We start from the raw sequence: 15,306 nt of genomic DNA, 5'->3' as shown, positions 1-15,306 counted from the left end.
AAGCAGACGCTTAACCGACTGAGTCACCCAGGCGCCCCATTTATATTCATTTTTTTAACACAAAAGCAGTATATGGCTTTGGTAAACTTTTTCCCCAATATGTCAGTACGTAGGGGCCAACCTATTAACAGTTTGGCGTATAGTCTCTGAAACTTTTTAAAAGTGAATTTTAAATATATAAATATATAAATACATAGAGCTTTGTTTTGCTTTGTTTTACATAAATGAGATAATACTATACAGACTTTCTGGAACATGCATTTTTTAAACTTAATATATTATGAATATTTTCTGTCTAGAGATGTATAGTTCTACTTCAATCTTTTAACAGCTGCATAGGATTTCATAAGAGGTCTTAGAATTCGTTCACCTGCTTCCCTATTAATAAACACAGGTTGTTTCTAAAATTTCATTATTACAAGCAATGCTGTAATGAATTGCTTTGCAGTTAGACTCTGCTTGGGTGATTGCCCAGCCCATGATTCTCACAGCGGCAATGTCTGTGAAGCTCCTCGGTCTTGGGGAACCGTTGCCTTCTTCGGCACCCTTTAACCTCTAGTCTGAATATGCACTGTGTCACCTTGTTTCCAGGGCCACCACGATCAGTCCTAGAGTGGTGAGCACCCCTCAAACTGAACCAGGCAGAATCTCTGCCCAGAATCTCTCAGATGGGATGCAGGACAGGGGAGCCCTATTTTCTTTCTGCTTAGGGAACGGGGATGGCAAAAACCCAGGAGCCGCCAGAGAGCCTGAGTCAACCCACAGAACAGCAGCGATAAGGGAGACTTTCTTTCTTCCTAACCAAATGTCTACGTCATTTCTGAGGTCCCTCTGTTCTACATTCTACGACTCTGGGAGAGTGATTATGGAGGGGACGCCAGGGCTCCTCAAGCTTGATTTCCATTTCATCCAAACCTCCTTCCTATGAACCCTGGCTGGGTGCTTCTGAACCCTTGGAAGATGAAGGATCTCTCTGGGAAAGTCCTCTCCTCTGTCCTCTTCCTGGCTCTTCTCACTGTAGATTCTGCAGTATCACTGAGACTATGTCCATAACATAAGCTCTAACTTCTCTGAGAAGCTCCATTCGAAAGCGATCATCAGTGATCTATATCGCCGTGTGGCTTTCCAGGTCTTTCCATGATACAAACAGAAGGCAGGGGAGAGAAAAGCAGGAGAACACTGGACGTAGTTGATTAGTTAACAAACATTTATTGAATACCTGCTGTGCTCCAGGGGTGGGGATAGAAAGTTTCCCACACTCCTGGTCCCCACGTCATGGGGACCTGGCTCCCTGACATCCTCTCCATCTCTACTCTGCCGTCATCCACGCACCTGTAATATCCATGTAATATCCACTTCTTCCTTCCAAAAGCCTCCACCTCCTCCCTTCCTTCTTCCCTTCTTGCATAAAATGAGGACAAGACTACCTACTTCACAGGGCTCTACTAAGGATCAAACAATTTATTGTGAATTACTGTGCGCTGTAAACAGTAAAGCATGGCTAGGATGAGAGAAAGTGCAGGGATCGCAGAGAGGCTGGAGGGGAGGGGACTGTGGATAATTGGGATGCAGAGACGGGCTGGCCCAGAGGACCCCACACTGATAGAACCAGCCAGTGGGAAGAGATGAAGGGCCCGGGAGGGGAGGTGAAGAACTTTGGAATGCAGAAAGCATTCAGCCTCCAACCCAGGATTCAGAGCCCCCAACCCCGACGTTATTCATCTCCCTGGAGGGGTTGGCCTCTAGAGGTTTCCATGCCCAGTTCTGAGCAGTGTCTGCCTGAGGCTGGTAGCCTCTCCCATGGGACATCTGTCTGTCTATGCATTCATGTCACCCCAGCCTTAAGGAGCAGACAGGGGGCTCAACGGGAGCTCCCTTCTCCCCCCTGCCTATCTCTCAGACTTCTGAGATGGAGAGAGATGGACAAGAAGATGCTGGGAACACTGCTAGGGTTGGGGTGGGGGAGGTGTGTGGATTTGGACCCTCCACTCCCCACCCCAACACCACCTCAAGGGCCACAGCAGGGCAGACAGCTTGGGGATGCGCAGCTCCCCCAAGGCAGGGCCGGGATATCAAAGCTGGAAGCGCAGGGGCATGTCAGCCTGGCTTTGTGAGCCGGGCTCCCATCAATGCATGAAAGCCTCGCTGTACAAACTGCATTCGCTGCGCTCCCAACCTGCATTCCCGATTGGTCACGGCCTGGCCCCAGCTGCATTCCTGGGCTAGAGGACTCAGAGGGGCCTGGCCCCTTTGTTCTTCCCAAATCAGGGCTCAGAACCATGACAGGCTGATCACATTACCCAGCTGAGGTCAGCCTGGCAGGAATGACCCCCGTCCTGTACCGCCCCCTCCCCACCACGCACCGCACACCACCTAGCTCCTTACCTGTACCCTGGGGACACACTGCAGGGGCTCTTCACTGGGGAAGGAAGCTCTCTCCAACTACAGCTCTGCTGCCCCTTCTAAGGGCAGATGCTTGGAGCGGTGCCCAGACCCTCATTCCAGGGCTTGTCCAATTTCAGGCCATCTCCAAGGGCCTGCAGCTGCTCCGGGGTGGGCCCCACTGCCCCGTTGGTTGTTGGACCCCTCCGAACCCACACGACATGAAACCACGTGGCATTTGAGACCTGGGCCCAGTCTCAGAAAAACCCCATTTTCATAGGTAAAATACTTTTCTGTCATAGCCCCGTTTAAACCGCTGCCCACTTGGCCTGTGGGCGCCATCTTACCTGCCCCCTCTTCCCAGGCCTCCTCACAGGAACACAAGCTTTGACGCCTCGCCTGCCTGGCTACAGTCCTGATCGTGCCACTTGTTTGCTCTATGACTTTGGGGGACCGACTTAACTCATCGGGGCCTCAGTTTCCTCGCTTGTAGAACGAGGATAACCATGAAGATTTAAAAAGATACTGTGTGAGAGGTTTCTGGCATGCAGTAGGTGCCTGGCAAACATGACTTCCTGCCCAACTTGCTCCCCCCTGGAGTGAGAGGCCTTAAGTCCGGTTTTCTTCTCTTTTTTTAGATTTTACTTAGTTATTTATTTGAGAGAGAGAGAGAGAGCATGAGCAGGGGCGTGGGGTAGAGGAAGAAGCAGACTCCCTGCCAAACAGGGAGTCCGGTGCAGAAGTTGATCCCTCGACCCTGGGATCATGATCCGAGCTGAAGGCAGACCCTTCACCGACTGAGCCACCCAGGTGCCCTTAAGCCCGGTTTTCATGAGATAGTTAACACCCTTTCCTCCTTACTCTGAATTCCTCAAGCCCCAGGCGTGAGGGTCAAGCTCTCTGGAGACAGTTCTGCACAAATCATCCTGTGTTGTTCTGAATAGTTTCGTATGTCAGCCTTTGTCCAGCCAACACACTTGCTGGCATTCCAGGAAAGCCCTTCTGCTTTGTTATTCGTTCAACAAATACCTCTTGGAGAGGCTGCACGGGTCACTGGGGGTCCAGCAGCCGAGAAAGCAGTCAAGGTCCCCGCTCTCACGAAGCCCCCCGTGGGATGGACAGAGAGGCCCTGATCCATTCTGCATGGAGTTGCGGTGAGTCTCACCTACTTGCAATGAGCGCTGTGATGGAAAAGTCTAGGCCATCATGAGAACATAACGGGGGGTGCTGGGGCCCTGGGAGGGCTGAGTCAATGACCTTTATGCTGAGCTCTGAAATATGACAGGGGACAAGGGGGAGGAATATAGTCCTGGCCCAGGTCAGAAGAGCAGCTGCCAGAGGGGTGGGCCTAAGGAGCCTAGATCATATTCCAAGTGAAATACGGAGCCAGTGTGAGGTTTTGAGCAGGGGAACGGTATACCCCGGTGTGAGCAGGCAGAGAAAAGAAAGGAGAAGGGGTGGCCAGGAATGGAAGTGGCAGGATCTATCAGGCTGCTGGAGCAGATGTCCAGGCTGGACGTACAATACATTTTAATCCATCTGCACAGTTATCTTAGTTTTACAAATGGAGAAATTGAGGCCCAGAGAAGTTAAGTAAGTCATCCAAAGACACACAGCAGGTAAGTGGCAGAGCCAGGATTCAAACCAGGCAGGTGAGATATCCAAGCTGGGGTTCTTCTGGTAAGGAGGCCTGGGAAAAGAAGGGAATGGGAAGACATCACTCCTTCTTGATGTGGGCAATGGTTTAAGAGCTATAGAAGTGGCTTGGACTTCAGAGGGACAGCGGAGGCAGAGGGAGGCAGACAGCCTCCACAACGCCATTTGTAATGGGGGCTAGTTGGCCTGGAGGATCAGCCATTGGCCTGGTCTGAGTTATACAACAATCGCGAACACACTTAGAACACCCACCCATCAAGACTGATGGAGTATTTTCAGAGATTTTCGGCACCAAGGACTCCTATTCTCACTCTCACCCCCACGGATTGTTTTGAAGGGTTTTTGTCCATGAAACAAATTGAGTTCATTAAATTACTACGTAACTTTTCCCTCATGTTTTACTAATCAAGGGCCTACATTAGCGGGTAATCCAGGCTTCTGATTACGGCAGATAATTGCTGTTGCCACATTGAGATGATTTAATCCCAGCCAAAGCGAGGAAATGTGATGTTTTCATTAGTCTGAGCCACCTTTTTATTCATCTTCCCGATGAACCTTATTGAGTACATGTGAACACACGACAGCCTCTGCCCTGGAGAAGACTGAAATCCTGTAGGAGGGGCAGGTAAGCACACAGCCACTCCAATAGAGTATGATAACACGCTCTGGGTAAGCACGAGGGGGGGTGGGAGATTCAGGAGACACGGAATGCAGCCTCGGGAGGTGCTATGGACTGATGTTGTGGCCCCCAAGGGCGTATGTTGAAGCCCTCACCCCCAGTGTGATGGAATTGGAGGTGGGCCTTTGGGAGGTAATGGGGTCAGATGAGGTCATGTCACGATGGAATTAGTGCCCTTATAAGAAGAGACACTACAGCCCCTCTCCCTCTCTGCACGCACGTGCACTGTGAGGACGCAGTGGCAGTCCCCAAGCCAGGAGGAGAGCCCCCGCCAGGAACTCAATTGGCTGACACCTTGATCTTGGACTTCAGCCTCTGGAACTGTGAGCAGTGAATTCCTATGGACCGAGCGACCCGGTCTACGGTATTTTGCTACGGAACCTAGAACAGACTAACGCAGGAGGCGTGCAGGATATTCTCCTGTTGTCGCACAAGATCTATTCTACGCCTGGATCACCCTGCCCTTGAGCTCCCATTGAGTTTCACCAGGGCGAGGCCCCGGGCCCTCGGAGGGCGAGTCAGCTCCCTCTGGGGTCAGCCAGCGTTGGTGGGCTGAGGCTGGATCCTCTACTAAAGGCCACAGGGCCTGGCAGGCAGCCCCTTCTTATGGCTACAGGGCTTTCAGGGTTCCAGGAACCGCCCCCTTCCTTTGTCCCGTTAGGCCTAGGGATGCTATCACTACCTGTCTCATCACCCCTAGCTAGTGTCCCTTAATCCTGCCAATGGCTTTGTCAAATATCCGTCTTAAATTCTCCCCAACTCCTGGGTTTAAATGAGCCATTTTTCCTGCTGGGAGCCTGACTTCTACAAAACGTCAAGGGGGCGCCTGGCTGGCTCAGTCAGTGGGGTGTGCAACTCTCGATCTTGGGGTTATGAGTTGGAGCCCCATGCTGGGCGTAGAGATTAGTTAAAATTAAAATCTGGAAGAAAAAAAAAAAGCCAAGGGAAGCTTCCCAGAGGGGTGATATTTAGGTTGACATCTGAAGGATGGGCAGGAGTCAGTTAGCCTTATTGCAGAAAATATATGATTTCTATGAGTTTTTTAAGTAAACACTAGCTCTCCAACCTCCATTCGTAACTCCAGAGACACTTGGTTCTTGGTGTGTCCGGGTTGGGAATCACCAGCCCTGAGCTCTTTAGAGGCTCACAGACCCAAATGCAGGGTCTGAGGCTTTCTCCTCTCAGCCACACCTTGAGGCTGGAAGATAGAAAGTCGGGGGCTGTACTCAATGGAGGTGGTACCCTCTCACTTTCCCTTGAGGGCTCTCCTGGGATTTGGTGGGGCCCCTGCCATTCCCCCCACCTCCTCTAAGCCAGCTCCCGTTCTCTCAGAGAGTAGGCCCTGGTGGGAAGCTGGTGGAAATGACGCTTTGGGAAGGAATGGTCCATCCGTCCCCTGTCCCCCCCCCCCCCCCATGGGCCCTCAGGCTAAGGAGACAGCTGCCTGAAAGATCCGGTTTCAGGAAAGACTGGTCCACCTCCTCCTATGTGGCAATCCTGGGCATCAGAACACCTGCCAAGGGCCCACCCCCATCCCAACCCCCTCTGGCCCCACCATGGGGAAAGGCTGAGCCAGGCTGTAGGTCTGTCCGGCTCCTCCCTCCCCCCCACCCTAGACTAGTCTCTCTCCCACTCCCAATCTCCTCCAATTAGAGAACTCATGTTCAAGCTTTTCTGAATCCAGCCTTCCCACCAGCCTAATCTGGCACCTGCCCATGCCTTCCCCTCTCCCCAGCTGCTCTGGGCTCCACCTTGTATATCTTGGTGGAGACCATGCTGTGCTTATTCCTGCCTCTGGGCTTTTGCTGGGGCACATCGTCCTTCCTCCTCCTGATTCCTAGCACCTTTGGAGGCTAGCCTATCTCCCCTACCTTGAGGAGTTCACAGCCTCCAATACCATTGGCCACTATTATCTGTGCTCCTTGACGAGGAACTGAACGCTGCCTGGTACCATTATTTAGACAATCACATCAGCTACTGTCTTTTTGTGTGTCAGGCACTTGAGGGTGAGCCAGTCTTCGCAATAACCCCATCAGGCAGGGATGGTCATTATCAGGTTACTGTTGACGTAACTGAGACCTCAGGAGCTTTCTAGGCTGGGAAGTGGTGTTGAGCCGACTCAACCGCGGGTTCTTGTGTCTTGAAGCCCTGGTTCCTACCACTGCTCCTTGTTACGTCTTCCCAGTGGAGTGTACATTCCTTGTGGCTAGAGACCTTATAACGTAGTGCTCCTGTAGTCCACACACCGCCTGGTGGCACAAGGCCCACCCTGCCCCTTCAGAGCAGCTCTGGTTACCATTTAATACTCTGATCATGTCGGCACTCTGCTCAGAAACTCCTGTTGTCTTCCCTTCTTACTCAGGGTACAAGCCAACATCTCTGATGACCTACAAGGCCCTATGTCATCGCACACACACACACACACACACACACACACACACACTCCACCCCTTACCTACTCTGCTCAAATCGCACTGGCTCCTTGCTATTCCTTGATGTTCCCAGTGTGGCCCAGGGTCTATCCATGAATAATTGGCAAAGCCAGCCCCAGGACTCCCTGCTCCCAGGTCAGTATTCTGTCCACTTATATGAGGCTGCCTCCCAACCGCCATGTCACAGCCCTACTTCCCGCCAGAGCCAAGGGGACAGCGGCATTTCTGGGGCAGCTGTGTTCCCAGCTGGGCACTCTGCGGCTTGCAGACCCTTGCCCGCACCTGCCGATGGAGCCTTCCAAGATTCCAGTCTGACTCCTGCCTCCCTCTTGGACTATGTTCCTCCTTCTCCCTGGCCCCCAGCCACCTGTCCTCCAGTGGCACGGGCCACCTCATTGTGCCCTGGGTCCCTTCCTCCCCCGGCTTTGCTTGTGCTGTCCCCTCTGCCCAAAATGCCCTCCCGCTGTTTGCCTCTCCGAGTCCTCAAAGTGCTGTTGAAATTACAGCTCATCCCGAGCTTAGCCAACCTCCCCCAGTCCCTCTTCATCCTAAGAGCAAAATCTCTCTTGCTCTGCCATTTGCCAAGGTAGGCTGGTTATCTGTCTCCCCCACCAATGCCCCGTGGCACTTTTCTCAACCAGCCTCTTACTTACCAGCTCGGGCTGATGCCTCTGTCAGTCCCCACCTTTACACTTGAGACCTGGCAAGGCAGAGAAAGGCTCTGGTCCCTGCTGGGTGCACGGCGGCTGGAGCCCAATTCACACATGTGGATTTGAACGAGTTATGCTCTCTGAGAGGAAACAGAGTTTGAGAAGAGAGAAGTGTTGACCCCGGTCATGAGGCCACGTCGGCGGCAGGTACAACCCCACTAGGCTGCCAGTAGCACCGGGACCCCCAGACAGCTGTGACTGCAGAGAAACAACAGATAAGAGCGTTAGCGTCAGTGCGGTAGGCCGAGCTTAAGACGGCACCTGACTTTCGTCTCTCGCCACTGCTGGCCTGACTGTGCTATGTTGTGTGGCAGAAGAGAGAGGATCGCGATGAGTGTAATGTAATCACCAGGAGCCCCTCCAAAGTGAAGTGCGTCCTCCAGGTGGTGGCAGGAGGGAAGTCAGAGATTTGAAGCAGAGAAGGGTTTCCTATCCTTGCTGGCTTGCAAAGGGCAGAGGACACACGGCGAGGAATGTGGATGTTCTGTGGGAGCTGAGGGCACCCCCTGGCTGGCAGCCAGCAAGGCAGCAGGGACTTCAGTCCTGTAACCATGAGGAACTGAATTCAGTCAACAACCCAACTGAACTGGGAGGTGGATTCATCCCACAGCTTCCAGAAAAGAGCACCTTGATTTCAGCCTGTGAGACTCTGGGCAGAGGACCAGGATGAGCCAGGCTGTGCCAACTTCTGACCCCCAGAACTGTGAGCTAATGTGTTTTTGCTAAGTGACTACCTTTGTGGCAATTTGTTATATAACAATAGAAAAATAAATAATATAAGTATACCCAAATATTGCGTTCAACTCTTGATCTCAGCGTAGGTCTTCGTCTCGGGTGGTGAGTTCAAGACCTGCATTAGACTCCATGCTGGGTGTGGAGCCTACTTAAAAATAAAATAAAAAACACTTCTTTCTGTAAATCAAATTTAGGTGGGCCTTTTGTATTTTTATTTGCTAAATCCCAGCAAGGTCACCAGGACAGACCAGTTCAGAGCTGGGCCATGGAGCCAAGTGAGATTTCCCCAGCTGGCACAGAGGCCCGGGGGCCAGAAATGGTCTGCACACCCTCTTCCACCAAAGCAAAAGAGAAGGTTCCTAGGGGACCTGCCCAGCACCCTGCACACAGGTTGTAACAGTTTTCCTCCAAAGCAAGGGTTCTTAACCTGGAGTCTAGACCCCTGGAGCATCCACAGATAAAATTCTAGGGGTCTGGGAACTGATGGGAAGAAAAATCACACCCTTATTTTCACCGTCCTCTGATACTTAATACTTCCTTCAATTAAGAATATAGGTATTATCGGTACCTGGGACTTTGTTACTGATAGAAATCACAGAGCAATTTTTGCTGATATCACAAAATATTATTTGCATTCATCACTATTTTTGAAATTATGATCGTTATTAAATATTGTTATTTAATGTGTTAATAAAGAAACACAAACATTGCCATATCACATATTTCTAATGTTTGGACACTATATTTTGATATAATTCGTTTCCTTTGTAAATCTAATGTATATTTTAAAAAGATTTTATTTATTTGCAAGAGAAAGCGAGAGAGAGAGAGGGTGCTGGCAGGGAGAGGGGCAGAGGGAGGGGGGAGAATCCCAAGCAGACTCCACACGGAGCGTGGAGCGTGATGCAGGGCTCGATCCCATGACCCCCAAGATCGCGGCCTGAGCTGAAACCAAGAGCTGGACGTTCAACCCACTGAGCCACCCAGGTGCCCCTAATGTTTTGTTTTGTTTTTTAAAAACATTATTCCGAGAAGGTGCCCATAGGCTTGCCAGACTGTGTCCTTGGAAGAGAAGGCTTGAGCCCGGTAGGAGCAATGGGGCACAACGGACAAGATGTCAGGATATCAGCTAACTGGGGTCCGGGTGCCAGCTCTAATGCCTCGTGGCTGTGAAAATGAGATCCATTACTAAAGCTTTTCAGAAGAGAGTTTCCGAGAGAAGGAGACGTCATATAGAAGTAAGAACCCCCAGCACAGGCTGGTCCTCAGTAAATGAGTGCTAGTTTTTGTTACGAACAACAATTATGACCAATAAGTATAATCACAGTCCCTCAGTGATTATAATATAATACATTACAGTAACTACAATCCGCGTCACCGGTTCCTCCTTTCCCTCCCCCTGGCCCCCCATATTTTTGCTTAGTTGCCTTTGGGCTCTAGCAGGGACCGTGGTTTCCTGTGGCCTCCAAATGGCGTGGCCCCATATAGCCACAGTGCCCCACCCCCCGCCCCAGTCCCTCGGGCCCTGTCTCTGGCTCAGCCTGCACATCCCTAGTGCTATCTACCTGTGCCAGCAAATAGAACAAAAACACACATTCCCTCCATGGTGGTGATGTCGTGCGCTTTGCTAATGAGAAGGAACCAGGCTGCTGGGCTCAGAGCAGGGGGAGCAGGACAGATCCCCACCCCAGCGCAAACTCCCAATTCTGAGGTCGCGCAGGGTGACACGGCCAGGAAGGGGCAGAGGCCCTCTTTGCCTCGGCCCTTCTTTGCACACCAGGGCCCTTGACAGCGCGATGCTGGAGCCGTCCCCCACCCCTGCACCCTCACACCGCAGCCCTTCCTGTCATGGGGCACTGGACCCAGCCTTGGGCGTGGGCAGGAGGGCAGCCAAAGCCTGAGTCATTGGGAGGGGACAGCTGAGTCTTGGGATGTGGTGTCCATGGGGAGGACTGAGGACAGAAAGGACTGGAAAGCCCCTTCCTCGGGCCTGCAACCCTTCAGCAGCGCTGTGGGGTGAGCTGGAACCCTGCTGGGCCTCGCGCCTCACCGCCCTTCTTTGGACTTCTGTGCCCTGTCTCCTGGGCCCACCCCCTCCTTGGGAAGCACCAGAACCCTCTTCACAACTCGCTTCTCTCTCCCCCGGACTCACTGGTCCAGCAGGAGAACAGGCCTGCAGAGGGCTGCGGACCCACGCCAGGTAGCAGGGCGATGTGAGCAGTGAAGTCTGCTGCCTTGGGCTTTCGGCAGAGCTGGAGGTGCTGGCAGGACCCTTAGCCCCGGAAAGACGGGTGTCCCAGAGGCAGGAATGGCCCTGCGTGGGTGTGCCCAGCCTGGCACACTGGCTGTCCCACACCCAGTGCCAGAGGCCCAAGTGGGATGCTACCAGTTCCCACAGCGAGGCCTGCCGATGCCTGCCCAGGACTCCCTGCCCGTCCCAGCTATCAGTCCCATGCACGTGTCACTCAGTCCCCACTCCTGGCTTCACACCCTGGCTCCTGCTGCCCATGTCACATGTTTACCTCCCCCACCCCCATCACCAGGTCCCCTGGTTCTCTGGGACTCTTGACTCTAACTCGGGTTGCCTGTCGGCTGGTGTTGGCGTTTTCTACAGCTTCGGGAGAGGGGACTCCCCTTTGCTTGTCATCCACGGAGCCCTCCTCAGCCAGGCTTGCACAGCCCCTCTAAGGAAGTGGGTGGATTTGGACCCTGTGACTTGGTTTCCAGGACACTGGTAGGGACCCCCCTGAATGCCTCTCACAGCTGCCTTCTTGTGCTCCCAGGAGGAGACAGTCAATCCCACCCCCTTGTCGCCCCTCGAGGCTTGCAATCCTAAAGTCTCCTCTTAGCCAACGGCACCGCTCCTTGCCCTTGTAGAGCCAGACAGGGTTAGAACCAACCCTGACAAAAACAAGAAGCTTATTAGTTTTACGGGGAGGGTATGGAATTGTCCTCTCTTTCCAGGGAAGGGAGAACACTATGAAGCACCCCCCTGCCATCTCAGACACTGTTCAGGGAACTTTCCAGAGAACATCTTAGTTATTCCTTACGAGAAGCTGCAAAATCAGGGTTTTCTCCATTTTACAGGTGAGAACCCAGGTTCGGAGAGTTCTCTAATGTGCCCAAGGCTGAGGAGTGGAGCTGGACATTAACCGTGTCTGTCTGGTTCCATAATTCATGCTCTTCGCCATACCGGGCTCTCTTAGGCCTGCCAACCCACAGTCTCCCCTGAATCTCTGCCCACTTGGTCCTGCCTCAGTTTCCCATTTGGCTTTCCAATTCCCCACTGGGACTGGAGGTCATCCTGAATCCCTTTCCATATGACTGGAGCCCCAACACACCTCCTAATTCTTGGCAGTCTCTTTTCCTGGGATCGGGCCCTAGCCCCTGTGTCACCCCAAAGCCCCTATGGCCCCTGCATCCAATTGGCTGACCCCTCAAACCACGCTGCTGTTGCCCTTTCTCACTGTGTTCCTGCTGCTCCCCCCCATCCATAAGCCTGAACCTCCTTGGCATGACACAGCCCCAAAGAAGGCTGACTTGCCACACCCTGTGGGTACCGCCTCGGGGCAACAGGAGACTGTTCTCAGAGCCCCACGGCTGCCTAGCCCAGCCTCTCCCTTCTCTAGTCCCCTCTCCTCCCAGCAGTCCTGTGGGGCTGCCAGCCCTGCCTGGAGATCTGGGTCTGTTACAACCTCCAGGCCCACTTGGCTCAGGGAGTGGGGATCCCACGTGATAAGGAACAGCCAAGGACAAATGTGGAGGTTGGGAAGGGGATCTGGAAAAGCAGTTCCAAAGGGGTGTGGATGCAGGAAACGTGGTAGAGAGAGGCTGGCAAGAGGTGTCCAGGCCTGGCTTCCTGGGCACGAAGGGAACGGGACCTGGGTGGAGAGGGGGCCAGGCGACGCCTTCACCTCCCGTGAACGAGCCTGTTTACATTCTGTCTGCTCACATGGCCTTTTCCAGACTGCTGGCCCAGCTTCCTCACACACTGTCCTTGTCAACACCCTCTCTGTTGCCTGCTGTCCCCACGGAGGGACACTGCTGTCTGCCGTGGCTCTGTCCCCACCCAGGAATAGGGAGAGCCTCTGGGGAGACCAGAGAGCCTAGAGGGCTCACAGCCCTTTAGCTGCCAAGCCTCTCCCTTCTTAGGGGACCCTCACCTTATTCTTGCTTCTCTCACATGACTTTCAGCTCTCCTTCCCGTCTCCTGCCATTCTATACCTATCTGTTCCCCCGAAAGTCTAGGGAATGAAGGCTCAGAGAGGTGGGGATGCCACACGCCCCCACACAGGGAAAGTCGGGATCAGAAGCCCACATCCCACTAACCGATGTTTCCCAGACCCAAGCCCCCCTTTCCCGTGGGGCCTTCGGCAGGTAGGTAGTGCAGATCTATTCCAAACCAACAGCCCGGGGCTGGCTGAGCCCTTTCTCCACCCGAGGCCAGCCTCCTGCCTTTCCTGTGGGATGCAGCCTCCCCGTCCATTCTGGAACATCCTTAGTCAAGGACTGCCCAGGAGGTGCTGAGGCAGGGCCTGGGGTGGGCAGAGCAGGGACGCAGGAACAGCTATTTCTGGGAAGGAGAAAATGGACAGGCCCAGAGACAGGCTGAGGACAGACAGAGACAAAGATGAAAAGACAGACAGGAGCTGGGGGAGACAGACAGAGAGACAGAAAAGCACCAAGAGGTCCAAATTGACACCACATGGCCGTGATGCTGGACCCCAGGGCCCAGCAAACAAGGTTTCGTGCTGAGTCAGTTACCATGGTGACAAACATGCAGGAAATATCCAAGATAACTAAAATAGTGGCAATAACATGTGTTTTGTATAAAACCTCCTCCCTCCTCCCACCCCCCAGTGTACTCATTGCCGTACTCGGGATAAACTTGGCTTTTGCAATCACCTTCCCTGAGAGGCCTGGCGGAGGGGGTTCCAAGGTCATCGGGTGAAGGGAACAGCTAACTGCCCTGGGGAACCGATGGGCCTGGGAGAGATTTCTGCTCAGGAAAACAGGGTACATGTCACGCGTCTCACCTCACTTCTGCCTTCCTGAGTCCAGGTTTGGGTTCCCATAGCCTTCTGCTCCAGAACGCAAAGGCCCAGAAGAGTCTAAATGCCTGTCGTAGGTCACGTGGGAAGTCTGAGGGCCGAGGAGAGGGTCCTTTCTTTGCACGCGCAAGGAGCCGCCCAACAGGGTTCAGGTTGAGCGGTGACGCCAAAGCTGAAATGGGGCACATGAGGCAACAGAGGAGCACCCTGAGAACGCTGGCGCTTCCATGGGGCCACCCCTGCCCTCACCCCCAATGCAAGGGCCAGGATATCTGGGGGAAGACGTGGAGAAGCAGGGGAGCCCCCATTCTTGGCAGACCCACAGGAGGCAGATCTGGGGACAGAAGAAGGGGAGGTGCCTCTCAGAGAGCCCCTCACCAGCTCCCCCTGCTCCCGAGGCCACCACAAGAGGCCCAGCTGGAAGCCAACCAAGTCCGTCCCTTCCAGCCAACTCCCCCCGCCCCAGTGTCTCTGGGACGCTGACAGAAAGGATCCCGCGGTAAGACCCCAAGACTTCCAGTCAGGTCCTGCTGCTCACCGCTTGCACAATCTCAGGCAGGCCCCACGACTTCCCTGGGCCCGAGTTCGCGCTTCTGCTGGGTGGAGCTAACAATAACTTATCTCGAAGGTCCTTAGGAGGAGCAAATGTCCTGGCGCGCAAGGGAGCACTCAGCCCCTCATGAAGCTCCGCGTTCATGTGGCCGGTTGCTGTCATGACTCAGGCAGAGGAGTGGACAGGCCAAGGGAGCAGGGAGAGGTTGCAGGCGAGGTTCATGTGAGGAGACTTCCTGGTTTCTCTAAAGACATTACACCCAGATTTTCCGATCTAAACAACCGGCTTGGGCTGTGATTTCCCATCTTGGAAACTTTCTGGGAAATGATCCGTGATAGAACCGGTTTGGGAAGGGTCCATCTGGACACGGTGGGCCTTGCTTGGTTCGGAGCATCCCCCTTGGGAAGGCCAGCACTTAACTGTGGCCTGGGGGGACCAAGGGGCAGTTCTCTCTGCTGACCCTTGCTCCTGTTCAGTGCCATAGCGCCAGTCCCTCCTGCATGGAGAGCGCTGAGCCAGGCCTGGAAGGGGCGCTTAAATGACCCTCTAGGGTCAAACGAGGTGGATGGTACCAGCTCCCTTGGGAATGTAGAGATCTCTCAAACTGAGAGCAAAACTGTGGCCTCTTTGCTGTTGGGAAGAATGAAATCCAGGCCGCTCACATCCCAAATTCAAAGCCTTGCTTTGGTACCATGCTGGGAGGGATGTGGATGGAGTGACAGGAAAGCGAAAGCAAGAATAGCTGGGCCCTTGGTGTCCAGCTCACCCAGTAACAGCCAAGACTGGGGAGGGCTTGGCTTATGGAGGAGGATTCCTCTTTCCTGGATAGAGGGCTAGGGCAGGACCCCTGAAGGAGCAGGGGCCTGGCAGCTCCTCGAAGATGGCATGCCAGCCGAGCGAGCAAGGAGAAAGGCAGACCGAGGCTCCCCCCCTGCCCTGCCCCTGGTTCCCTGGGAGGACAGCAGGAGGTCTGCTGGGCGCAATACCACCTCCCCAGCTGGCCGCCTCTTCTGTATCTGGTTTCACTCTCTCCCTGCTTTTTCCATATTGATTCTCTTTGGCCCTGGGGCAATTTTTCCAGCGCTTCGTCTGTTTCTATGTGGCACCA

At 53.7% G+C, this 15,306-nt stretch overlaps 1 long non-coding RNA gene across 1 annotated transcript; it reads right to left on the bottom strand.

The window, feature by feature from the left end:
- Positions 1-3,061: 3,061 nt before the first annotated feature.
- On the bottom strand, positions 3,062-14,321 carry LOC123792441 (uncharacterized). The gene is made up of 4 exons (XR_006779690.2): positions 14,184-14,321; positions 13,631-13,817; positions 7,803-8,057; positions 3,062-4,072 (listed from the first exon to the last, which is right to left on the bottom strand). It is a non-coding gene; the product is annotated as an uncharacterized LOC123792441 (long non-coding RNA).
- Positions 14,322-15,306: the final 985 nt, after the last annotated feature.

This window comes from Ursus americanus, chromosome 16, assembly GCF_024610735.1.
Source record: "Ursus americanus isolate L20-20 chromosome 16, mUrsAme1.1.p, whole genome shotgun sequence".
Taxonomy (NCBI): domain Eukaryota; kingdom Metazoa; phylum Chordata; class Mammalia; order Carnivora; family Ursidae; genus Ursus; species Ursus americanus.
Note: the sequence above shows the minus strand (reverse complement) of the source record. Positions and strands in the feature narration are given on the sequence as shown.